Here is a 27,150-nt window from a genome sequence, read left to right on the forward strand (position 1 = left end):
GGCACGTAGGTTGATTCAATATGCTTGCTATTGTGAATAGTGCTGTGCTGAACATGTGTGTGCATGTGTCTTTTTGGTAGAATGATTTATTTTATTTTTGGCATATACCCAGTAATGGGATTGCTGAGTCAAATGTTAGCTCTGTTTTAAGTTCTTTGAAAAATCTCCAAACTGCTTTTCACAGTGGCTGAGTTAGTTTACGTCTCCACCAACAGTGTTTAAGCATTCCTTTTTTTCTGCAGCTTCACCAGCATCTGTTGTTTTTAATAATAGCTTTCTGACTGGTGTGAGATGGTATCTCTGAAATGCTATTCTTTTGTTCAACCTCAGTATCCTCACCTTAACTCAGCATCCACACTCAGAATTTAAGCATACTCTCCCTAAGGACAGGAATTGGGTTACAGGATATTGGAGAATGACAAACACAGAGTCCTGGAAAAAGTCTCTGATTGGCTATTGATCTAGCCTCGGCCTTCAAGCAGGCAGATGTTCACCGGCTCCTTGGAGCCCCTGTGCCAACTGCCAACTCAGCCGGCCAAGAGTCCAGGACTGTGTAGCTGGAGGGGCTGCTTCGTCCACTCTTAACTTCTATTTCTGATATTGTGGAAATTAACTGGAACTGCTTATTAACATGAATACTTGGAGAGATGAAGAACTTGAGTCTTCCATGTTCCCATTGGTCAGTTTGGAGAGAATGTATACACTAACTTGTGTGTATAGACGAGTGATATAGACTTCTGTTCGTATGTTCTGTGTATACATTTAAGTGGGCGTCTGCATGTATTCATGAGTGCAAATGTGTGTGTGTGTGCACTTACATACGTACATAGGTAGAAGGCTTCTGGATTTGAGGGTTGAATATTCTCTCTCTCTCTCTCTCTCTTTTATTCTTTCTTTTTTTTTTTTTTTTTTTTGAGACACAGTTTCACTTTGTTACCAAGGCTGGAGTGCAGTGGTGTGATCTTGACTCACTGCAACCTCCGCCTCCCAGGTTCAAGTGATTCTCTTGCCTCAGCTTCCCAAGTAGCTGGGATTACAGGTGCCTGTCAACATACCCAGCTAAATTTTTTTTTTGTATTTTTAGTAGAGATGGGGTTTCACCATGTTTGCCAGGCAGGTCTCGAACTCCTGACTTCATGTGATCTGCCCACCTCAGCCTCCCAAGTGCTGGGATTACAGGCATGAGCCACCACACTGAGCCAGAATATTCTTTTTATTAGCTCTGTGATCTTGAGAGAGCAACATTAGATCTTTCAGCCACAGTTTTCTCATTTGCAAATAGAAATAATCCTATTTCACAGGCATCTTTGTGACGATTATGTGTAGTAATTAATACAAAGCATCTGGCAGATGTCTGATACAGAAAAGGCAATTAACAAATATTTCAGCTCTCCTTCATTATACACTGCTCCCTCTCCACGGACACGGAAAAGCATACCTCGAATTTCGTGTCATTATTCTCAATTGATGGAAGAGCAAATGGCCCTCAAAACAGGCCTATCAATAGCTTGAATGGTAGGCAATTTATGGAGTTTTGTGAAAGCATGTTCACATACTTGCTGTCCTCATGATATCCATTAGCTAAAGTAAAGCAGTCAAAATCATCTTAGTTGTTGACATGCAGAAGAAAAGTGGGAAAGCACAGAGGAGCTATTAACACAGATTGCAGTTCCTGGTTCATGTATCTCAAGCACTCTGACCTGGCCAGAGGAAGATAAGGCTGCCCCATGTACAGTGACAGTCACGTACAGATAAAGTGCCCGTCCCCTTTCTTTGTGTTTGGCTGCAACTAGTCCATTGACCCTAAGTCTTGCAATGTTACCCTAAATTGGAATGGTGCATATTGAATTCCCATTCCCTCTAGACTGAAGCAATTATCAGCTTGTTGCTTCATGCCAGGCAGATCAGGGGTACTGGAGCAGATGGGGGAGGCTCTCATGGTGCTTCCCATCTTGATAGTAGCCAGCACAAGGCCCCTCCTGATGGCCCATTCACTGGTAGGTGACACCACAACCTGAGCAGGAACCTCCATTTGGTTCCTTCTGAGAGGTGGTTCACACTGTTCTCACAAGGGCTGCTCCCAATGTTTGGTACTCACAGCCCACCTTTCATGGAGGTTCATGTACATGCATGTGCTTACATCTTCAGCAACACTGAGCAAAAGCTGCAGTGGGGTCTGTAGTTATTCTGGTCAGATGCAATGGTCATTTTGTTGAATCCAGGAGCACAAGGTTAAAGAGAAGAGCTACAGCTTAAACTGCAAAGAATAGGATTTAGTTTAGACGTAAGGAAGAATAACTTGTCTCTCTGGCTGAGTCAGCACTAGAACAGACACGCCAGAGTGTTGGTTTTTCTCTCTTTATGGGATTTCCTTTGTTGATCTGTCTTGGCCACTGTTGAGGTGGGCAGGGTCGGGGAATGAGCTGAATGGAGGTAATGGTCCTTGACACAGGTACAACTAAAAGGCTGAGATATTTACTGCAGCAGAACTACACTAATTTCTTATTTGTCTCTACACTGCCAATTTTTCTTTTTGACGTTAATCCTTTAAAATCATTTTAAATTCTTTATTCTATCGTATTAGAAAAAGTAAGGCTCTGATCTAGTAGACTTTCATTAAGTTATACTGAATGAATGAGTATATCATCTCTATGCCTGTTTAAGGCCTAAGTATTTCTTCTTCTTCTCTAGAATATACCTGATCTCTGATAGGTTCAAGTACTGTTGAAGACTGTTTTATAATTCTTATAGAGAGACATCTAATGAGTTCTTAAAAGTCTTCCAAATTTGAATTGAATTAAAATATGAATGGAAACCTGTTCTAACTCAGTGTCCTGTCCAGCTGAGCCTCTCTTTCAAAAAGTGCAAGTCCACTGTTCCATTTCTAACCCTGTGATGTGTCACTTACATTGTCCACCCCAGCACTACTTGCCCATCCAAACCCTACCCATTTATCACAGCCCTGTTCATGGCACAATTCCTCATCACTCCAGCCCATTGACCAACGTCATCTAATGCCCAGAGGGTGTAATTGTCTGAGCAAGTGTCAAAGTGTGAGTGTTGAAGCCCAGTCAATTGGGTTTGAATTTCATCCATAGACAGTGGCCACAAAATGATGTTTCGGTCAATGACGAACTTTATAGACAATAGTGGTCCCATAAGATTATAATGGAGCTGAAAAATTCCTGTCACCTAGTGATGCCTTAGCCACATGGTGCAAGGCATTACTCGCATGTTTGTGATGATGCTGGTGTTGACAAACCTACTGCACTGCAAGTCATATAAAAGTAGAGCACAAAACAAGAGAGTGTAATTATGTACAGTGCACAATACTTGGTAATGATAATAAATGGCTATGTTCTGGTTTATGTATTTACTATATTATACCTTTAATCATTATTCTAGGGTGTACTCCTTCTCCTTATAAAAAAGGAAGTTAATTGTGAATCAGCCTCAGGCAGGTCCTTCAGGAGGTATTCCAGAAGAAGACATTGCCATCATAAGAGATGACAGCTTCATGCATGTCATGCATGAGCTTCATGCATGTCATGCCCCTGAAGATCTTCAAGCAGGATAGGATGTGGAGGTGAAAACAGTGATATTGATGATCCTGAACCTGTGTAGGCCTAGGCAAATCTGTGTGTTTGTGTCTTCGTTTTTAGCATAAAATGTTAAAAAGTAAAAAAAAAAGAAAAATAGGAAAAAGCTTATAGAATAAGCATATAAAGAAAAAATATTTTTGTATAGCTGTACAATATATGTTTTAAGCTAAGTGTTATTAGAAAAGAGTCAAAAGTTAAAGTTTATAAACCAAAAATTTAAAGTAGGGTTAATTTATTATTAAAGAATATTTTTCAAATAAATGTAGAGTATCCCTAGTGTACAATCTTTTTAAAGTCTACAATAATGTACAGTAATGTCCTAGCCCTTCACATTCACTCACCACTTACTCAGTGACTCACCTAGAGCAACTTCCAGTCCTACAAGCTCCATTCATGGTAAGTGCCCTATACAGGTGTACTACTTTTTATCATTTATACCATATTTTTACTGTATTTTTTCTATGTTTGTTTAGGTACACAAATTTTTACCACTGTATTACAATTGCCTGCAGTATTCATTGCAGAAACATGCTGTGCAGGTTTGTAGCCTAGGAGTAATAGGCCATACTATATAGCCTAGGTGTGTAGTAGGCTATACCACGTAGGTTTATGTAAGTACACTCTATGATGTTTGCACAACTAAATCACCTAACAATGCATTTCTCAGAATGTATTCCTGTCATTAAGCGATGCATAACTGTATATATAATCTGCAACAGGCAGGCTCTTAACATTCTTATGCATTCTATCCTCAGTTGTCTTTATTCTCCTTTATAATTTCGTACTTGGAAGGAATACTTTAGTTTTAAGTAAAATAGATGCTTCCTAGGCCAGTTTACGTTAAAAACAAATAGGGAGTGGAATTTAGTAGTTTTTGCATGTGGGAAGTCAAGGGATAGAATTAACTTAGATGAAAATAGAATCAAAATATCAAAATATTATCAGGAAAAAATCAAAAGCTCAAAATGAGTTAAGTTTCCTTTTTCCATCTTTCTGTTTCTGTACTCATCCCCCTACCCAGGAAGGCATATTCTGCCCTGTGGCAAAGATGGCCTCCTGTATCTTTAGGCTTATTATAATCTAATCCACCCACAGACAGCAGAAATTCTATTTTCCTAAAATATCATCAAGAGTGCTGAAGCTTGATCTAGAAAACCTTTGGTTTAGGTTTCCTGGCCAGCCCTGACCTTTGACTCAGATGAGTTCAGGCCTGACTTGAAGACCCTCACTTTGATCTGAGAGTGGGCTCAGTGCCATTAAAATGTGTAGAAAAGAATGTGGGAGAGGAAGAATTTTCAAAGGAAAATGAAGCTTCTTACACTAAAAAAGAAGATACTGGCCTGTCGTGGTGGCTCACTCCTATAATCCCAGCACTTTGGGAGGCTGAGGGGGGCGGATCACAAGGTCAGGAGATTGAGACCATTCTGGCTAACACAGTGAAACCCTCTCCACTAAAAATACAAAAAATTAGCTGGGCATGGTGGCGGGCACCTGTAGTCCCAGCTACTTGGGAGGCTGAGGCAGGAGAATAGTGTGAACCCGGGAGGTGGAGCTTGGAGTGAGCCGAGATCATGCCACTGCACTCCAGCTTGGGTGACAGAGTGAGACTCTGCCTCAAAAAAAAAAAAAAAAAAAAAAAGGGAAAAGGAGATACTTAATGCCTGGCAGACAAAACAACAGATAACCAGTGTAATGCCTCTATCCAGCTTTGACCAATTTGTCTTCTTGGAAAACATTTGGAGTCATTAGTGCACTAGACTTAATGCCCAAGTCTTTGTTTTCTGTTCTTTCTTGTTTCTTTTATTTATGTCTTTCTTGTCCCCAGATTGCAAACTTCAGAAGGACTGTGCCTCTTCTGGGAAAAATGCAATACACTCAGAATGAACAATACTTGTTTGGAACGAAATGTAGGTTTATACATTCCTCCTGCATATCAACAGCATCATCATGACCATCATCATCATCATCATCATCTCCATCGTCACCATCACTGTCGTAAACATCATCATCATCATGATTATAATCATACACCCATTTCTTGAGTACTTAACATGTGTCAGGCCCTGGGTAAGTGCCTCTAAACATTGTCTCATTTTATCTTAACAATAAAACGTTATCTCATTTTATCTTCACAATGGGGCAGGTTTCTTTATTTTCTTTTCTTTTTGAGGCTGAAAATGAAATGAGGCTGAGGTTATTGTATGCAGAGCCAAGATTTGAATTGGATTTGTCTGACTCCCAAAACACTTTAACACTAATAATTTACCAAGTATTGAATATTAAAATTATTTTTTCTGTTTTTAGAGCACTGTTATTCAACATACAGTTTGAGGACCACCTATGACAGCATTGCTTGGGGTTGTATGCTAAAAATTCAGATTCCTGAGCTTTATCCAGAAATATTGAATCAGAAACTTTGGGAGTAGAATTGAATCATATGTCTCTCACATGATTCTTACTAAACTCTGAGAATCATTGTTCAGGGAGTAGGAGATTTCCCATTTCATGACTGTCTTCAATTCTTTGGTCACTTCCTTATGATTGTTTTCACAATAGCCATAATTTTTATAAGCTAAGCAATATGGTATATGGTGAAATCAAAGGAGATCTACTGGAGAAGGGAGAAGCCAGGAACAGGCATGGCCAAGGTCAGGAGAAGCAATCTGTGAAGTTCAAATTTCTGTTTATAATGTGTGAGAAACTCAAGCTCATTTAGAAAAGCTCTAAATTAGTGCAGTATTTGGCATGACTGACCCATTCCCATCCTTCAGTTCTTATGTAGTTTATTCTAGTGTACTTCGTCATCCTTATTATTTCCTTCATAGTATTTATTCAAATCTGTAATTATTTATTTATTTGCTAGATGTGTTAATTATCTGCCTATCCAATTAGAAGCTAACTTCCATGAGGACAAGATGAGGACAAGGGGTTTGACTTTGCTGAGGAAAGTCACCATGAAATTCACAGAGCCTAGCACATGTTTGTAATCTTACAGATACTCAAAAATATTTGTCAAAAAATGCACCAATAATCTAGTGGAAGAGGCATCGCCATAGCAAGTTTCCAGGAATGACCTAAAGGCTGACACCAGTTGGTTTTATGGATTGAAATGCTTTATACTGTTTGAAGTCAAGCCTCAGCAAACATGTGGGAAAATCAGAACAGTGTCCAGGCACCACTTAGAATAATTGAGGGGTTAGAATCCAGGGTAGGGCTCTGATCCAAGCAGAGGACTGAACCAAGCCAGAGGCCAGATTGAGGAAATGTAATAGAAATTATGGGAAAAATAAATTGGATTGGCCCATAGCATGCTAGATGCTGGATTTAGGTAAGATGTCATTGTGCTTATGACTAGCATAGGCTGTACCTACATATTCTATTGGCTGGGCCAGGACCAATTAAAGAATGCATAGGCCAAAGCCTGAAGTGTATAGTTGTTAGTGTTGAACCATAAGAAAATTCTCTCAACCTTTTTTTAATAAACTTTTATTTTAGGTTCAGGGGTGTAACTGCCCAAGGGGTTTACCTCGTCTGTTGCCGAGACAGAGCCGATTCATCAAGACAGGGGAATTGCAACTTAGGCTTTTTAAACTGGCTTTGATGGAACTCCATTCCATGAAGAATTTTATGGCTTTTTAAAAGCCAAGCCCAGCCATGGGTTTGTATCCTTAAATACCTATGAGTTATCCTTAAATACCAAAGTCTTCTTCTTTTGAGGTCCCAAGATAACTTGGGGTTCCTGGGCCTGTTAAAAAGTGACATTTTTTACTTACCACAGGTTAGGTACCTTGTACAGAGACTCTGTGAGGACAAGGTAGGAGGCCAGATTTCCCAATGGGCTTTAATTAGCTTTATAAGTCAACTTTGATTCTTTAAAGGATGCATGCCATTTTAGGCAAAGCCTTGGTAAAATGACCAATGTTTTCAATGGTGTCCTGTTACAAAAGAAAACAGATTGTTATTGCACTTATGCAATTAAGTATACTGCCATAAATTGGGAATACTCACAAATGGTTTCTAAATTCTAGACAAATTAAGTAGAGGGAATAAATATGCTTCAAAATTTTTCACAGGAGTATATTTTACTCACTTGTTAAAAGTTGCAAATAGCTTTAAAGAAATAAGTTATCTTGACTCTGAAAACAAAAAGATTAGCAATGTTTAACACATTAGCTCTCCATGAGAGTCCTAGAAATTTTTTTTCCTATATTTCAATAGCACAATTTTTAAAGTTATTTGAGACTTGCATTCAGAATTTTATATCTGATTATAAACTGCCTTTTGAAAGGGACCAAAGCAAGACAAAACGTCTGTGGAAGACAAAAGTCTATAGCCACTATTAAAGCTACAATTGACTAGTAATTTTGGTTAATTTTGTGGCATACAACAATTTTACATAACAATTATAATTATTAATAATGTACACTAAAGTATATTAGAATTATAGGAGTTTCCTATAAGTTTTAGAACACATACTAATAACATTTTTATACAAATATAGTTTAAAGAAAACCAAACACCATTCATTTTTTTATTTGAAAGTTTTCTAATGTCGTAATCTTCAGAGTTATTAATCAGAAACTTGCATTTTAGAGTACCTGTTAAATTTTATAGCTGATTATAAAACCATTTTTAAGAGGACCAAAATGAGACAATTGTCTTTGGATGACAAAACACTTTAGGGCAGCCACCATTAAGGACAGGATTGACAAGGAAATTTGTTACCTCTGTGGCAAACAACCATTTAACATAATTATAATTATTACTGACAACATATACTAAGTCATATTAGAATTATAGGAGTTTTACAAAAGTTTGCAACATATGCCAATAATACATTTATACAAATATAGCCCAAAGAACGCTAAACACCATTTAATATTTGACAGTGTTTCCTGCATGACTTTTATACGAAATAAGCCAAATGTTATTTTTGGACTTTAGAGGACCTAATATTTAAAAGATTAGGCTAGAAAGAGACATAATTTACAATTTGATTTTGGAAAGTTTGTCAAATATCAAAAGTTTAAAATACTGGATACCACGAAATAGAATCTCAGGTCACCATAAGTCATTCATTTGGCCAAAATGATAATTTCAAAATCTTAAAAAAAAAAAACCTTTACTCTGATAGAGGAGACTTAGCTTTTCAAACAAGACCCAATAAAAATAACATGAGGCTAACTGAAATTGTCTCTTTTTTCTCTTTCCTTTTTCCCCTGCCATTTACCCAAAGGAGAAAACAAAAATCTTTTATTATTTTTTAATATTACATGCAAATCATCTTCAAAAGAGAAAACCAAATTTCATGCTGGCATTAGTGCATCTTTAATGTTAAAGCTAGTTTTTTAAAATAAAATTTTATATCTTCATCCAGTTTTAATTAGTTTGACCATAACGTAACATTTTCATAAACTTTTTAGAATCCTTTACAATTTTTCATCGAAAAGCAGATCAGTTTTTAAGAAAACCCTGTTATTCAGACACATGGGCCCAGATTCTGGCCCCATATCAGTATGATTTTAATGTTTTAACCTGTGGAAGAAGCTAAAATTTTTTTTTAATCTTAGCCAACTTGTTTTTACCCACAGAATTTTTTTTCAAGATTAATCCTTTATAAATCCTTTTTATTTTGCTTAAACCTTCAGTTTTGTTCTATTACTTTTTTAGTTTAAGAAAGTCGTTAAAACCCTCTGTATTAGACAAAATTACATTCCCTTTAACAAAAACCATATTCCTATGCCTTTTTATAATCTTTTACCAAAAACACATTCCCTATACACCTTGTAGGTAAAACTGTTTCTTTAGTAAACTTAATTTCGTGTTATAATGTTAACTCTTAGCAACTTTTATTTTTAGTGAAAAACCTGGTAAGTAAGCAATTTTAATTATATACTGGGGTAGAGCTAGGACATCAGACAGAAGTGAAGATAAAGTCTGGCTTTTTTCAGCATAGCTAGGGGCATGGCTTTCCACATGTCCCCAGGCCTTATCTTTAGTTTAATGCTTCAAAGTAGGTAAACTGAACAATTTTCAAAAGTTAAGGAAACAGTTTGACTTAAGGCATTTAGCAAATCTGATATCTGACCTTAATTTAGACCAAATATCTTTATTTTCAAGATATTTTAGTAATAATCTTTAAAACTGTCTTTATTTCCAAAAGATTACAAAACTCATGTGAACAAAAAGGCATCAAAGTTTCTATTTTTTGACAAAATATTTGATTTAAGCACTTTTAAAGCCTATTAATCAGAGCTTTTTAATATATAAACATTATACACACACAACATATATACAGACAGAAGATTTAGGACTTGTAAGATTTTTCATTTGCCAGTTTCTTAATTGGACTACTGGCTCAGGGTGGAGCCCTTGGAGGAACAGGGCCAGGAAAGCATGAATTTTTAGGGCCTAATCACAACTGAAGGCAAAGACAGAGTCCCAAAATTAAGGGTGCCATTTTATACTGGATCCTGGATCCTCAAAAGGAGGGAAATGCTTCGGGAGAAGACAGAGCAGCTGTCTTTTACCAGCTGTGCATTTTATCGCAAGGCAACTTAAAGCTAGTCAGCCCATTTTGTAATTAGACCATCCCCCATGGGGGTCTCATCTCTCCGTGGGGGTGGGGATGTTTCTGTATCTTCCAGGTGGCCAAGAGCATGCTTCTTTGATCCAAGTGTGCAAACAGTCAAGTATTCCTCCATAGCTACTGTTAACCATCTCCTAAAGTATATTTTACACTAGTTATTACACACCAAAGCCCTCTTATAATGAGAGGTAATTTCTGATACCCCTAAAACTCAAAACCGTCAGATAACACAAGGCAAAACAGAAGAGAGCCTTTGATTTTGAGAGGGATCTATCTGCTTTTAATTCTTGGGCTTTCATGAGGAAAACAGAGCTTTTTTTCTAAAACAGGGTCTGTGGTGGTTCCTGTTTTTTCCAAGGAGTCCCAGGCTATCAGAAGTCATCTTAGGGCCTCTCATGTGTGCATTAATATTGGCAAGACAAAAAATGGAGAAAAATAATTCAGTCGACTGAGAAGAAAAGAACTTTTTCCGGAAAAAACAAGATCCAAGAAGCGAAAAACGTAAAAGTCTTTTAAATATATCTGTAGCTTGTTTATCCACTTTTAATTTAGCTGACTTTTTAACCATAGCTGTCTTAAAAAAAATCCTTTCAAATCTTTTATTACCTGACTTTAGCCACGTCAAGCGACCAATACATTTGGCTTTTGAATTCTACCACAGGCAGCTTCCCACATGAAATTAGTAAGTTTTAACTAAGGTTATAACTTAACCATGGACACATAGGTGTCTCAAAAAGATGATAAGCAGTTTCTTTTTTTTACGAGATTTAGAATCTCCCCCAGGGTAGTTTAGAGAAAGGAAAATTCAAGATGGGAAATCAGAAGCTATCCATGCCGGGGGGCAGGAGGGGGAACCTTAATAAATGGCAAAGTTACACAAATAAAAAACCAGAAGGGAATCATTCTGGAAGCCAAGAATAGAACCCAGGGCGCCATTGTCAAAAGGCAAAGCTTTAGCTACTGAGTTACAGCAGTTAGCAATTTTTATTGTTCTCCCCAGAAGGAGCCTAGAAAGGCCAATTTCAACCTCGCAAAGGCTTTTAACTGCTTAAGAACAATCTTAGGGCTAACTATGACATGAATCCCCAAATTCCTGTTTTCTAGATGCCAGAAACCAAGAGAAAATATCCCCACATGGTCACGGGGTTAAGCTCTTAGAGACATAAAACAAGACAGAGAAATTTCATCCGGTGTTGGTTTCAGGGACCCGCAGCAAAGTTTGTAACTGACCAGCGCGCTGGGCTGGCTTAAAAATCAGGCTTATAGGGGTCCTAAACCCACATTCTATTCTGTGATACTCCTGTTTTAAATTACAGAATACAGAAAGACAAATTCCTAGCACAAAGTGCACTAGATTTGCTACTGCTTAAGCCTAGTCTTACAAATCATTTTTCTATTAATCAAACCCTTGCAGAGAGACAAATAGTGACATTTACAGTTTACCCAGAGAAAGAGAGAGAGAGAGGCCAGAAACTTGGCTGGTAAGAATTTCTTACCCTTTTTGCAATCATGCCAGGTTTCTGGGTTCTCTTTCTCTGTAGCTTCCAGAAGAACAGAGTGGCTTCTAATGACCCTGCTCACTGCATCATAGCTGTGGGGTTCAGGCCACTTTATAAGAGAAAATCACCCTTTCCTATTTTATGGAACCATAGGCAAGATTCTTAATTTGCAAGATGCTGCCCAATGGGCTGCATGGGGAACTGAATTAACATTTTTCACCCTAGCAAAATACACATAACAAAACAAATATTAGTCACCTCGTTCAGGACCCAATATCAAACTGGTAAAGCTCAAACTTTTTCCAGTTGGTCCCTGTTTATGATCCACTCCAGGCGGGGAGGGATGACCTCTGAATGGTATTTCACAATGGAGCCTCTAGACAAGGTGAATAGAGTCACCCCCAGAGACAGGCCTGTTGAGCTTTCTTTTTATTTTTATTTTTATTTTTTATTTTTATTTATTTATTTTTATTTTTATTTATTTATTTATTTATTTATTTATTTATTTATTTATTTATTTTATTATACTTTAGGGTTTTAGGGTACATGTGCACAATGTGCAGGTTTGTTACATATGTATCCATGTGCCATGTTGATTTCCTGCACCCATTAACTCGTAATTTAGCATTAGGTGTATCTCCTATTGCTGTCCCTCCCCCCCTCCCCCCACCCCACAACAGTCCCCGGAGTGTGATGTTCCCCTTCCTGTGTCCATGAGTTCTCATTGTTCAATTCCCACCTATGAGTGAGAACATGCGGTGTTTGGTTTTTTGTCCTTGCGATAGTTTACTGAGAATGATGTTTTCCAGTTTCATCCATGTCCCTACAAAGGACACGAACTCATCATTTTTTATGGCTGCATAGTATTCCATGGTGTATATGTGCCACATTTTCTTAATCCAGTCTATCGTTGTTGGACATTTGGGTTGGTTCCAACTCTTTGCTATTGTGAATAGTGCCGCAATAAACATATGTGTGCATGTGTCTTTATAGCAGCATGATTTATAGTCCTTTGGGTAAATACCCAGTAATGGGATGGCTGGGTCAAATGGTATTTCTAGTTCTAGATCCCTGAGGAATTGCCACACTGGCTTCCGCAATGGTTGAGCTTTCTTTAGGGCTCACCGAATGTAACCAGACAAATAAAAAGGGTTTCTGAGTTAGGTTCAATTAGCAACCCCTTCTGAGATCCCTTCCACGTACACAAACACACACAAAGATGCGACGGACAGAAGGCCTTCCAAATCAGATCCCTAACCAAGAACTCCAAGAGTATCCCTTCCAAACTATTCTCCATCTGAGAAACCTCCTCAAAATCTTCCTGATTGAGGATAAGTCTCCCAAACCAAGACTCTTCCTACTAGTTAGAACCAACCGAGACCCCCCAGGAGCCAAACAGATGCCCTACAATGGGGTTACAGACCCAGACACTCCATGGTGGAGTTACAAACAGATATCCTGCAATGGGGCTACAGACACCACACCATAGGTCCACAGAACCAGTTGGGAGAAGGAAGGAGGTGTTGGCAGCACCTAAGATACTCATCAACCCCACAGTGGGGCTACAGACAGACATCCTATGATAGGGCTACAGTTAAGGGACATCTCCCCGTGACTATTTCTCCATTGCAAGTAAATCCATGCACGTTGGATCAGCAGCACCCTGCCAGTAGAGAGAGTACCAGAGTCAGCCCCCAGTCCAAGAGAACTAGGCAGCCAGCCACTTGGGCTGGCTTCTGGATCCATCACTCAAGGGGGGCCACCAAACTATGGGCAGTTAGCCACCAATTTGTAACAGCCCAAGGGGTTCACCTTACCTGCTGCCTACACAGAGTAGATTAATCAAGATAGGGAAATTGCAATAGAGAAAGAGTAATTCACACAGAGCCGGCCATGCAGGAGACTAGAGTTTTATTATTACTCAAATCAGTCTCCTGGAGCATTCGTGGAGCTGAGTTTTTAAGGACAACTTGGTAGGGGTGGGGTGGCGGGGAGCCAGTAAGCAAGGAGTGCTAATCGGTCAGGGGTGAAATCATAGTCTTCTTGCACTGAGTCAGTTCCTAGATAGGGACCACAAGATCAGATGAGCCAGTTTATCCATGTAGGTGGTGCCCCTGATCCGTCAAGCGCGGGGTCTGCAAAATACCTCAAGCGCTAATCTTAGGAGCAGTTTAGGATGGGTCAGAATCTTGTAACCTCCAGCTTCATGACTCCTAAACCATAATTTCTAATCCTGTAGCTAATGTTAGTCTAGTCCCCAGGCAAGAAGAAGGTCTGCTTTGGGAAAGGGCTGTTACCGTCTTTGTTTAAACTATAAACTACAAAGTAAGTTTCTCCTAAAGTTAGTTCAGCCTACGCCCAGGAATGAACAAAGACAGCTTGGAGGTTAGAAGCAAAATAGTGTCGGTTAAATTAGATCTCTTTCACTGTCTCATTCATAATTTTGCTAAGGCTGTTTCAGGGGTATGTGTGCAGATTCGTTATACAGGTAAATTGAGAGTCATGGGGGTTTGCTGTACAGATTATTTCATCATCCATGTAATGAGCATAGTACCCGATAGTTTTTTTATCCTAACCCTTTCCCCACCCTCAACCTTCAGGTAGGTCTGTTGTTCCCTTTTTTATGTCCCTATATACTCAATGTTCAGCTCCCACTTATAGGTGAGGTATTTGGATTTCTGTTCCTGTGTTATTTGCTTAGGATAATGGCCTCCAGCTCCATCCTTATTGATGCAATGGGCATGATCTCATTCATTTTTATGGTTGTATTGTATTCAGTGGTGTTTACCACATTTTCATTATCCATTCTACGTTGATGGGCATTTAAGTTGACTCCATGTCTTTGCTATTGTGAATAGTTCTGTGATGAACATAAACGTGCAGGTGTCTTTATGGTAGAACGATTTATATTCCTTTGGGTATATGCCCCAAAATGGGATTGCTTGGTTGAATGGTAATTCTATTTTAAATTCTTTGAGAAATCACAAAACTACTTTCCACAATGACGGAGCTAATTTACATTCCCACTAGCAGGGTATAAGCATTCCCTTTTCTCCACAACCTCGCCAGCATCTGTCGTTTTTTGACTTTTTAATAATAGCGATTCTGACTGGTATGAGATGGTTATCTAATCATGGCTTTGATTTGCATTTCTCTAATGATTAGTGAGGTTGAGCATTTTTTCATTGCTTGTTGGCTATGTGTATGCCTTCTTTTGAGAAGTGTCTGTTCATATCCTTTGCCCACTTTTTAATCGAGTTGTTGGTTGGGATTTTTGCTTGTTAACTGGTTTAAGTTTCTTATAGATTCTAGATATTACACCTTTGTCAGATGCATAGTTTGCAAATATTTTCCCCTGTCTGTTTAATCTGTCGATATTTTATTTTGCAGTACAGAAGCTCCTTAGTTTAATTTGGTCCCACTTGTTTATTTTTGTTTTGTGCAATTGCTTTTAGCATCTTTTTCATGAAATCTTTGCCAGGTCCTGTGCCCAGAATGGTATCTCGTAGGTTTTCTTTGAGGATTTTTATAGTTTTACGACTTATATTTAAGTCTTTAATTCATCTTGAATTGATTTTTTGTATTTGGTGTAAGGAAGGGAGTCTAACTTCAGCCTTCTGCAATGGCTAGCCAGTTATTCCAGCACCATTTATTCGATAGGGAGTCCTTTCCCCATTGCTTCTTTTTGTCAGTTTTGTCAATGATCAGATGGTTGTAGGTGGGCAGCATTATCTGTGGGCTCTCCATTCTGTTCCATTCCTCTATTTGTCTGTTTTTGTACTAGTACTATGCTATTTTGATTACTATGGCCTTGTAGTGTAGTTTAAAGTTGGGTAACATGATGCCTCTTTACTCTTTATTCTTTTTGCTTAGGATTTATTCTTCTTAGCTAAAAACAAAAACCACATGATCATCTCAGTAGATGATCTCAATAGATGATCATGCTTAGCTTAGTGCACTTGGCTTTATTCTTTTTGCTTAGAATTGTCTTAGCTATTGGGACTCTTTTTTTTGTTCCATATGAATTTTAAAATAGTTTTTTTCTAATTCTCTGAAGAATGTCATTGGTAGTTTGATAGGAATAGCATTGAATCTGTAAACTGCTTTGGGCAGTATGGCCATTTTACCAACATTGATTTTTCCTATCCATCAGCATGGAATGCTTTTCCATTTGTTTGTGTCATCTCTGATTTTTTTGAGCAGTGTTTTGTAATTCTCATTGTAGAGATCTTTCACCACCCTTGTTAGTTATATTCCTAGCTATTTTATTTTTCTGTGGCAATGGTGAATGGAATTTCATTCTTGATTTGGCTCTCAGTTTGGATATTGTCGGTACATGGGAATGCTACTGATTTTTTAAATATTTATTTTTGTATCCTGAAACTTTGCTGAAGTTGTTTATTAGATAAAGAAGCTTTGGGGAGGAGACTTTGGGGTTTTCTAGGTATATAATTATATTATCTGCAAACAGAAATAGTTTAACTTCTTATTTTTCTGTTTAGATAACTTTTATTTCTTTCTCTTGCCTGATTGCTCTGGCTAGGACTTTCAGTACTATGATGAATAGGAATGGTGAGAGAAGGCATCCTTGTTTTGTTCTGATTTTCAACAGGAATACTTCCAACTTTTGCCCATTCAGTATGATGTTGGCTGTAGGTTTGTCATAGATGGCTCTTCTTATTTTGAGGTATGTTGCTTCATGCCAAGTTTTCTGAGGGTTTTTAACATAAAGGGATGTTGAATTCTATCAAAAGCCTTTTCTACAATCTATCGAGATAATAATGTGGTTTTTTTTTTAGTTTTATGTAATAAATCACATTTATTGATTTACGTATGTCGAATCAATCTTGCATCCCAGGTATGAAGCCTACTTGATCATGGTGGATTAACTTTTTGATGTGCTGCTAGATTTGGTTTGCTAGATTTTGTTGAGGATTTCTAGTGTGTATGTTCATCAAGGATATTGGCCTGAAGTTTTCTTTTTTTGTTGTGTCTCTGCCAGGTTTTGGTATCAGAATAATGCTGGCCTCACAGAATAAGTTAGGGAGGAGTCCTTCCTCCTCAATATTTTAGAATAGTTTCAGTAGGGCAGGTACCAGCTCTTCTTTTTACATCTGGTAGAATTTGACTGTGAATTTGTCTGGTCCTGAGCTTTTTCCGATTGGTAGGCTTTTTATTATGGATTCAATTTTGGAACTCTTTATTGGTCTGTTCATGGTGTCAATTTCTTCCTGGTTCAATCTTGGGAGATTGTATGTTTCCAGTAATTTATCCATTTCTTCTAGGTTTCCTAGTTTGTCTGCATAGAGGTGTTCGTAATAGTCTCTGAGGATTTTTTTGTGTTTCTGTGGAATTAGTGGTAACGTCCCTTTTGTCATTTCTGTTTGTTTATTTGGATCTTCTCACTTTTTAAAAACATTAGTCTAGCTAGTGGTCTATCTAATTTATCCTTTCAAAAAACTAACTTGTGGATTCATTGACATTTTGTATGATTTTTCACATCTGAATTTCCTTCAGTTCAGCTCTGATTTTGGTTATTTCTTGTTTTCTGCTAGTTTTAGTGTTGGTTTGCTTTTGGTTCTTTAGTTCAGTTGTCCCCAGCATTTTGGCACCAGGGACTGGTTTCGTGGAAGACAATTTTTCCATAGATGGGGGATAGTTTTGAGATGAAACTGTTCCACCTCAGATCATCATGCATTAGCTAGATTCCCATAAGGAGTGTGCAACGTGCATTCCTTGCATATGCAGTTCACAATAGGGTTCATGCTCCTGAGAAGCTTAAGCCATGACTGATCTGACAGAAGGTGGAGCTCAGGTGGTAATGTTCACTTGTCTGCCACTTATCTCCTGCTATGCGGCCTGGTTCCTAACGGGCAAGTTGCTTGCTTTCTCTCCCTCTCTTTTAGGGACACCAATAAGTCATAGATTTGGTCTCTTTACATAGTCTTATATTTTTTGAAGGTTTTCTTTATTCTTCTTAAGTATTTTTGCTGCATTTTTGCATAATTCAGCTATTTCAGAGGATTAGTCTTTGAGGTCTGAGATTTTTTTTCTCAGTTTGGTCAATTTTGATATTAATATTTGTGATTACATTCTTATATTCTTAAAGTGAGTTTTTCAGCTCTATCAGTTCAGTATGGCTTTTTCTTAAAATGGCCATTTCATCTTTCATCTCCTGTATTGTTTTCTTGTATTCCTTAAAATCCTTTGATTGCGTTTCAACTTTCTCCTGAATCTCAATGATCTGCATTCCTATCTATATTCTGAATTATATTATTGCCATTTCAGCCCAGTTAAGAACTTCATTGGGGAACTAGTGTGGTTGTTTGGAGGTAAAAAGAGACTCTGGCTTTTTGAGTTGCCAGAGTTATTGTTATTGTAGTGGCTCTTTTTTTTTTTTTGAGACGGAGTCTCGCTTTGTCACCCAGGCTGGAGTGCAGTGGTGCAATCTCGGCTCATTCCAAGCTCCGCCTCCCGGGTTCACGCCATTCTCCTGCCTCAGTCTCTCCAAGTAGCTGGGACTACAGGCGCCCGCCACCACGCCTGGCTAATTTTTTTGTATTTTTTAGTAGAGACGGGGTTTCACCGTGGTCTCGATCTCCTGACCTCGTGATCCGCCCGCCTCGGCCTCCCAAAGTGCTGGGATTACAAGCGTAAGCCACCGCGCCTGGCTGTAGTGGCTCTTTCTTATCTATATGGGCTTATGTTCTTTCAGTCCATAAAGTTGCTGTCCTTTGAATGGGTTTTTCTCCTTTATCTTCTTTGATGTTGTTGGGGGTTTGATTGTGGTACAAAGTGGGTTCGGTGAACTGGGTTCATTTATTGAGATTTTAGGGAGGCTCAGCTCAGCCCCTCTGGGATTCATGCTATAACTCTGGGGGGCTGGTATCAGTCCCTGGCTTTGTTCTCAGGCCTCTGGGGTTTCTCAGCTCAGCACTCCTGGGATCCATGCTGTAACTCTGGAGGGCTGGTATCAGGCCCTGGCTTTGTTCTCTGGCCCCTGGAAGTTAGGCGTCTGCTACATTGGAGAGGCCGGTGTGCTCCTGGACCACTGGCCACAACACCCTAATGGGTGGTGACAGCCAAAGTTCTTCATCAGGGCAGTGGCAGCAGGACCCATGTTCATGCCCAGGTGCCTGCAGCAGCAGCAGCAGCAGCATGAGGGAGCAAGCTTGTTGGCTGGGGTGGGGTGCTGGTAAGTGTGGGGCTGCTGGCCTCCATGCATCCATCATACCAGTGGCAGTGGGAGTGCAGGGTGCAGGGCAGGAGACAGGGCTGCTGGCAATCATGTGCTTGTTTGCACCAGTTATGGTGTTGGCACAGGGGCACGGTGCTGGCAGGTGAAGGGTGCTGGCCTCTGTGCATGTGTTTGCACTGGCAGCAGTGGTGGCGTGGGGTGGGGTGCAGGGCCACTGGCCTCCATGTGCACATTCATGACAGTAATTGCGGCAAGGGGAGGGAGGCATGCTCATGCCAGCAGCAATGGTGCAGTGGGATACACATGCACATGTGCACCAGTGGGGAAGTAGAAGCGAGATCCATGCAAGCATGTGTTCAGCAAAGTGGTGGGGTTGTGGTGGTAGGGGTTGGCCATAGGCAAGTGTGTGCCAGCAAAATAGCATGGGGGCAGGTGCAACAGGGGGATGGTATAGGTGGGCTGGTGTGCATTGGCAGAGGCTATTCTGTTGGAGTTCTCTGACAGCCAGGTGCAGTTGGCTGGTATGTAGGCCTCCAGGAGTCACTCCAGTTGGGCACCAAGGCTTCACTGCAAGTGGGCATGGCCAGGCTGGGACCCTGGGAGAGGTCGGCAGATAGGAGAGCCCCAGATCAGACTGGCCTCATCTCAGCAGCAAGACTGCCATGCTCAGTTCAGGCCCAACAGTTCCCCTAAGGCTAAAGCCTCCTAGGGATGGATAGAGAGTTTTTGGGGATGAGTGTCCTTGGCCATGCTTCACTGTTGACATTCCTACACCAAGTTCTTTGGGCTCTACACAGGCTGGATTCCTGCCCCTACTACCTCTCTAAGCAGCTTTCCATGCCAGCTCAAGTGTGCTTGGGGTCATGGGGTCTCCTGTTGCCAGGATTCCAGAGGTCCATGGCTACAGCAGGTCACTCTTTACCTGTTCAACTCACCTCTTCCCCAGGAGTGGTGGAGGGCCAGGAATGAGTCCTGGCGCATGGTAGGCCTGTGCAGGGTTCCTAGCTTCCTCCCACTTCAGACCAGTGTCTGTGTCCTCCCTCGGTTCACTGTCAATGTCTTCCTTTCAAAGATCTGCTCGGAGTGCATCAGTCTTCCCAATGTCCTCCTCCCTGGGTGGCAGATGCTCCTTTCCTGGCTGCCTGTAGTTGGACATCTTGCCAAGAGCCCTCTCTCCCAACCTTTAAGCCTTCTCAAAGTCACCCTTCTCACTGGGAACAGAGCCCTAGGAAAACATAATAAATCATTTTAGCTCCAAGTAACTAATACCTTACTGTCTGTTGGGGGTAGTAAAAGTAGAGACAGAGGGCATATGAAGACTAATGATTTCAAAGAAACTTGTGATAAATTCATGATTGCTATCCCTTATAGACATGAAATGGAGATATTTAGGAATATTCATAACATAACTGTCCCATGTTGACTGGGAGGTGGCCTTTCTACCCTGTCAAAAATTGTCCGTTGAGATGTTTGGGGGTCTGGAGATAATGAGGCATTTCTGTAGGCAATAATAAGACTCTTTTATTCTTGGCGACAGAGATCCTTCTCTTTCCTTCTTTAGAGCTTTTCATGCCCCTGGCTCCTGCTCTTGATGAGAGTTTCTGGAGCAGGTGGTGTAAAAAAATTTTTGGCCAATACTGAAGCATCTTCCACAAATACTGAAATACCACATCAGGTGTTTCAATGATTTTGTGTCTCAGCAATGGAATTTTAAAAGGTTTTAGTTCTGCCTCTCATTTCTAACTATTCTCTACTTCTAAAAACTTATTGGTGGAGATTTCAATATAAAATGAACACATGCTTATTAAAATATTTGGAAAATACAGTAAATTAGAGAGACAAAAATAGCATTAGTAATTCTATACCCCAAAATAACTACTGCTAATATTTTGGCTTATTATCATCCTGCAATTTTATTATGAATAGCTTTTAAATTTTTTTGTTTGATTTACTTAGTAGTAATCATGCTGTATACACAATTTTGTATCCGTAAGTATAAAATTATAATGATAACGTGGCAGAAGCTTTTCCCCATATCATTATAAGCAGTTCATAAATATCAATTGTGTTTAGCACACTTGATTGAATCATTTCCTTACTGTTGGACATTTAGGTTGTTTGCACTTTTTGAAAAATGCTGTGATGAACATCTTTGTAAATAAAACATTTCCCACATTGGGAATTTTTTGCTCAGTGTATATTTCATGGAAATGTAGCTACTGTGTTCATGTATGTAAGTCACCCTTGCCAGTAGCTGATAAGGCAACTGTGCAAATTAGAAAGAGGCACCCTTTCCACTAGACACTCGAGTGCCATCTACAGGAAAATTGCCTCCATAATTATGCTTACAATTCTTGGAAGGTGAATGGTGCCTCTTAGAGTTGTACAAAACACAACTGTACAACCATAAGTGGCAGACCTAATGTAAATATTTCTCTAAGATTCCAAATTTCTTTCCAAAATTTTTATAGTAATTTATTCTCTTAATGGAATCTATGAGTGTGCCATTTTATCTCACCTTAATCCATATGGAGAATTATTTTAATTATTCTAATTTTATAAGGGAAATGGCACTTTATCTTAATTTGTATTTAGCTAGATTATTAGTGAGGTTTAAAGTAGTCAATGTATTTGTTGTAGCTTTCTCTAAGGAACAAAAAGCTTTACTTGTACCAGAGATAGGATATTTTTTTCTTTTCAACAAAGAAATACTAAGCAGAAGTGGATTAGTGAGGCCAGATCTGGCTTCCAGCTAGACAGAAGGTGTTTCATGGCACGTGCCCAAGACTTGTGCTTTCAGTCTCTGTCGCTGGGAAAACATGTAATTGGTTCTTTCTGTTTTTCACCTTTCCTTCTGAGAAGGATTCCCGCTGCTCTTCCGTGTCACTTCTGGCCTTCTCCAGGGAAGTCCAGGGTGTGTCCTATGAGGAACCCACAGTGGGAGGATGCCCAGTATGATCTGCCCTGATGGAAGCTTTTGGCTTGCTCAGCTGCCCACCAGAGACCTGAGAGATTGTGGAGGCACATGAAGTGAGTTCAATGCTAACAAGCTCTTCCCCCTGTGCTTTGAGCCACCTGTGGAGCCGGAAGGTCACGATCTGCCTGTGATTCCTCCCTGAAGCCCTTGACCCACAGCAAACCTGAGTCAGTGCCGCCCTTTCCACACTGTGATGTTTTCTCAGCTAGAGCCTATGCTAAAAATTTATTCATCCAACAAATGTTTCTGAGTTCCTGTGGTGTCTCAGGAGCTGCTTTAGGCACTGCAGATAGTGGTCAGCAAGAACAGACAAGCTCCCTGCCCTCACAGAGCTCATAGAAATTGGCAAGGAAGACGCCGGGCGTGGTGGCTCATGCCTGTAATCCCAGCACTTTGGGAGGCTGAGGCGGGTAGATCACAAGGTCAGGAGATTGAGACCATCCTGGCTAACACAGTGAAACCCCGTCTCTACTAAAAATATAAAAAATTAGCCGGGCGTGGTGGCGGGTGCCTGTAGTCCCAGCTACTCAGGAGGCTGAGGCAGGAGAATGGTGTGAACCTGGGAGGCAGAGGTTGCAGTGAGCCGAGATCACACCACTGCACTCCAGCCTGGGTGACAGAATGAGACTCTGTCTCAAAAAATAAAAAAAAATAAAAAATAAAAAAACAAAAAAACGAAAAAAACCAAATTGGCAAGGAAGAAAAACAAGTGATCAAGTAGATGAGTGAGTAAATAAGATCTGAAAAGTGATGTCCTCATGAGTGACTGAATTGGGAGGTGCTTTAGAGTGGGCTTTTGAGGGGATGATGCTGGAGGCCTGAATGGCCTGAAAGACTCTGTAAATGACTAGGTAGAGGATGAAGGAGGGAATTAGTATCTATTGAGACATTACCAGGTACTTCGTGGATATAATTTTATTTAACTCACATTACAAGGTGTAAGGTGGTACCTGATACTCACGGGGATTAAGTAAGTTGCCCAGGGTCTTGCAGCTTGTAAGAGTCAGAACCGGCTGGATGCTGTGGCTCATGCCTGTAATCCCAGCACTTTGGGAGGCCGAGGCAGGTGGATCACCTGAGGTTGGGAGTTCAAGACCAGCCTGACCAACATGGAGAAACCCCATCTCTACTAAAAATACAAAATTAGCCGGGCATAGTATCACATGCCTGTAATCCCAGTTACTCGGGAGGCTGAGGCAGGAGAATCACTTGAACCCGGGAGGTGGAGGTTGCAGTGAGCCGAGATCTCACCATTGCACTCCAGCCTTGGCAACAAGAGCGAAACTCCATTTCAAAACAAAAACAAAAACAAAAACACAAAAAAAGAGTCAGAACCAAATTTGTCGCCAGGTGGGTGCAGGGTCAAAGCTTGTGCTGTTTCCATCAAACCTCATAATATGTGAAAGAGGGCTGATAGGCCAGGGGCAGAGTAGCTGCAGTAGTTGGGGAGTTTGGCACTGGTGAGAGAGGATGAAACCAAGGACCACAGCTGTCCCCTGACTTTTAATCTAAAGTTCTCTACAATTATAATTGCAATGGGTCTTGGTGGGAAGGGCTGGCCTAGTGAATAGAGAAACATAATTTATTGGTATATAAAATCTCACCGTGACCTCCTCTACCTCCAGGGACAGTCATCCTCCACTGAAGAGACATAGGAACATTTCCATTTATCATCTTGACCATCAATAGATAAAGACCCAAGTTACAGCAAGGCTAGATCCTCATGAAAACCATTCTGTTCTGGCAGTGTTTAGCCTTCTGGAAACTGTTTTGGCTACAGGTTGACTCCAGGGTTCTCTTGGGTTAGAATAATTCTGGAAAGGACGGGGGCAAAATAACCAACCTAGAAACTATCAGTGAGGCTCTCAAGCCCTGGTTTCTTTCCTAAGTGACCTATGTCGTAGGTCATTGACATTTTATGATACCAAATGCAGAAGGAAGGCATTAGGGCCCCCTGACTGAACAGGCACTGTGGCCAGCATGCAAGATGGGCAGACCTGACTGAGATTTACTATGCCCAGGCCCAGGAGGATCCAGTGGAAACTTTGACAGCTTAATTGTGTTCTTACTCAGTCACCCACAGCTAATGCATCTTCCTGGCAAAGCAGGTGTCTTCCATAAGGAGCACAACGGGGCAGATTGTTATCATAAGAGCTTGCCAAGGTCTGCTCTAAATCGTCCCTGAACCAGTGATAATAAACCAAATTGCTACAAATAGACACCAATTTGCAGAAATGTGAGCAGTCCAAGGGAAGTCTTTGACTTGGGGAGCAGAGGCGAATGTGTGATAACTATCAGATTTGCAGAGAAGGAACTTAAATTTATCTTATGGGAGAGCAGTGGAGTCAACTGTGAAATACAGTGAATTGCTCCATTCTTTGAATTCCTAAGAGTTTACATTCAGCCTCCTCAAACCGTAGTTTGGAGTTTTGACAATATGCTCCAATGGATTGGATAGGTTTGCAGTCTTCAGACACTGGGCCACTTAAGAGACTAAACACTGGAGTTCTTGGATGAATGAGACTGAAGTATAAGAATTAGAGAGAAATTTTGATCCTGTTTTGCAACAGGGATGTGTGATGGAGACTGAAACTACAGATCCCCTTGGAAAGAAAGGATTTGTATGGGGCCAGTGTCGTTTAGTCTTGCTCGGTTTAGTCTAACATTTATTGAGTATTCAGCACTGGGGCTGGTAGGCAGTAAAACTCTGCTTTATCTGTCCAGATGCTAAGAGTTTAGTAGCTAGATGTGGAGGGAACACTCTGTTGGTGGCAGGAAATAATCCAACAAGGCATAATTACCTTGCTTGGGATAAGTCTCTGGGCGGAGATCTTTGAAGGGTCAAGAAGAGAAGAGAGGTGAAAGTAAATGTCCTCCCCTTTTTCTTCCTTTTCTCATCTTTTCCTCTTCAGTTCTTACACTTTTTTTCTTTCTTTTTTAAAACTAAAGCTATTTTTTTAAAGTATTTTGTAAAATTTAGAAAAAAGAAAGAGGAGAAATTTTACTCATAATCTTACTATACAAAGACAAGCAATAATAACATTTGAGCCATTTTTTTCAGTTTTTTGCTCTGCCTACTTTTTCCTAATTATGATTTTCTTTTTTTTTTTTTTTTTGAGACAGTGTCTCCCTCTGTCGCCCAGGCTAGAGTGCAGTGGCATGATCTTGGCTCACTGCAACCTCCGCCTCCCGGTTTCAAGCAATTCTCCTGCCTCAGCCTCCCGAGTAGCTGAGACTACAGGCGCATGCCACCACGCTGGGATTTTTTTTTTGTATTTTTAGTAGAGACAGTGTTTCACTGTGTTAGCCAGGCTGGTCTCGATCTCCTGACCTCGTGATCCACCTTCCTCGGTCTCCCAAAGTGTTGGGATTACAGGCGTGAGCGACCGTGCCGGCTCTAATTATGATTTTTTTTACCTACATTTTGTTTCACATTGTGTGTTATTATGAATTCTTTATGAACAACTTTAATGGCTATGTAATAGTCCAGCAGATGGGAATAATATAAATTACTTAGTAATTCTCTTATTGTTGAACATTTAGGGATTTTCAACATTCATTTTCATAAATAAGAGTAAAATAAATATCTCTGCAAATAAATACTTTGCTGTATTTAAAAATATTTCCTGAAGATGGAGTGCTAAAAGTACAAATACTATGTTTAAGTATGTAAATATACTTACTACTCTTTCTTTTCTTTCCCTTTTCTCCCTTCCTTCCTTCCTTCCTTCCTTCCTTCCTTCCTTCCTTCCTTCCCTCCTTCCTTCCTTCCTTCCTTCCTTCCTCTCTTTCCTCCATTCCTTTCTCCTCCCCTCCTGCTTCCTTCCTTCCTTCTCTTTCCTTCCTTTCTCTTTCCTTCTTTCTTTTTCTTTCTTCCCTCCCTCCCTCCTTCCTTCCTTTCTTTCTTCCTCTCTTTTCTTTCTTTGCTCCTTTCTTTCTCTCCTTCTCAATAAAAATTCTATATATTTAAGGTGTACAACATGATGTTTGATATGACATATATCATATATACATACTGAAGATACATCTATATATATAGTACATATGCATAGTGAAGTGATCACTACATCCAAGCTAATTAATATATCTATTTTCTTCCATGGTTACCTTGTGTGTGTATGTGTGTGTGTGTATGTGTGTGTGTGTGTGTAGTGAGAGCACCTGACATCTACTCTTGTAGCAAATTTCCAGTATACAATATTGCATTATTAACTATATTCCTCGTGGTGTACATCAGATCTCTAGACTTATTCATCTTACATAATCACAATTTTGTTGTCTTTCACTGAATATTCTTGATATAACAAGAGAACAGTGTGTGTGTGTGTGTGTGTGTGTGTGTGTGTGTGTGTGTTTAACCAAGTTGTTTTCTGAAAGGGTCCTATACATTTATACACCCAAACCTATTTTCTTAAATTTTGTATTTTACATTAAATAATCAACACCAACACAATCACAACAACAAGCTTTACTAATTTTGTGAAATCTGATTTTTATGTTGGCAAATGAATAAAACATTCTTCAAGTACATTCTGAGATCAAAGTATACTTGGGAATGGAATGTGTTTGTGAGTCAGCAGCTTACAGAAGCAGCCTTGTCTGGCAGGGAGCTGGTGCTGCAGCAGGGACCCTCACCTGTCACCCACAGAAGTACGGGATCTGATGGTCAGAAACACAGCTTGGTGCCCGTAAGAACAGACAAAAGGTGAACAGATGTCATCCACATTAACTCCCAGCCTGCCAGAGCCTTACACATGATACCAGCTTAAAGAACACAGAAATTATCCTTAGTTGCACAGTCAGATAATCACATAGATATAAAGCTTACGAAGTAAAAGCCAGAGTAGCAGCACTGGATACCTTAAGTTCTGGGGCCCCAAAGAGGTCAGGCCAAGGAAAGGATCAATACATAACATACTTATATTTACATATATATTCATAATATATTAACTTTTAGTTGTATTATAATTACAGGTATGTACACATATACATATATATGTTAGCTTTTATATCTTATATATTAATACATGTTTAATTAAATTATAATTATGTTATTGTGGGTTTATATATAATATGTATAATATTATATATACATAATATGTATGTATTTAGAGAGAGAAATATAGGGTGCCTTTGTTTTTCCTTTTCTTTCCCTGGCAGGCACACCTGAGGCTTCCCATTTTTTTCTATTACATTGTTTGTCAGGACTGTTCCCAATACTCAGTATCTGAGAAAGCATTGAAGAGTGTCTAGAAACCTCATCTGAGTCTAGCCATCACCAACAC

Source organism: Hylobates moloch, unplaced genomic scaffold (genome assembly GCF_009828535.3).
Source record: "Hylobates moloch isolate HMO894 unplaced genomic scaffold, HMol_V3 SCAFFOLD_3, whole genome shotgun sequence".
Lineage (NCBI taxonomy): Eukaryota > Metazoa > Chordata > Mammalia > Primates > Hylobatidae > Hylobates > Hylobates moloch.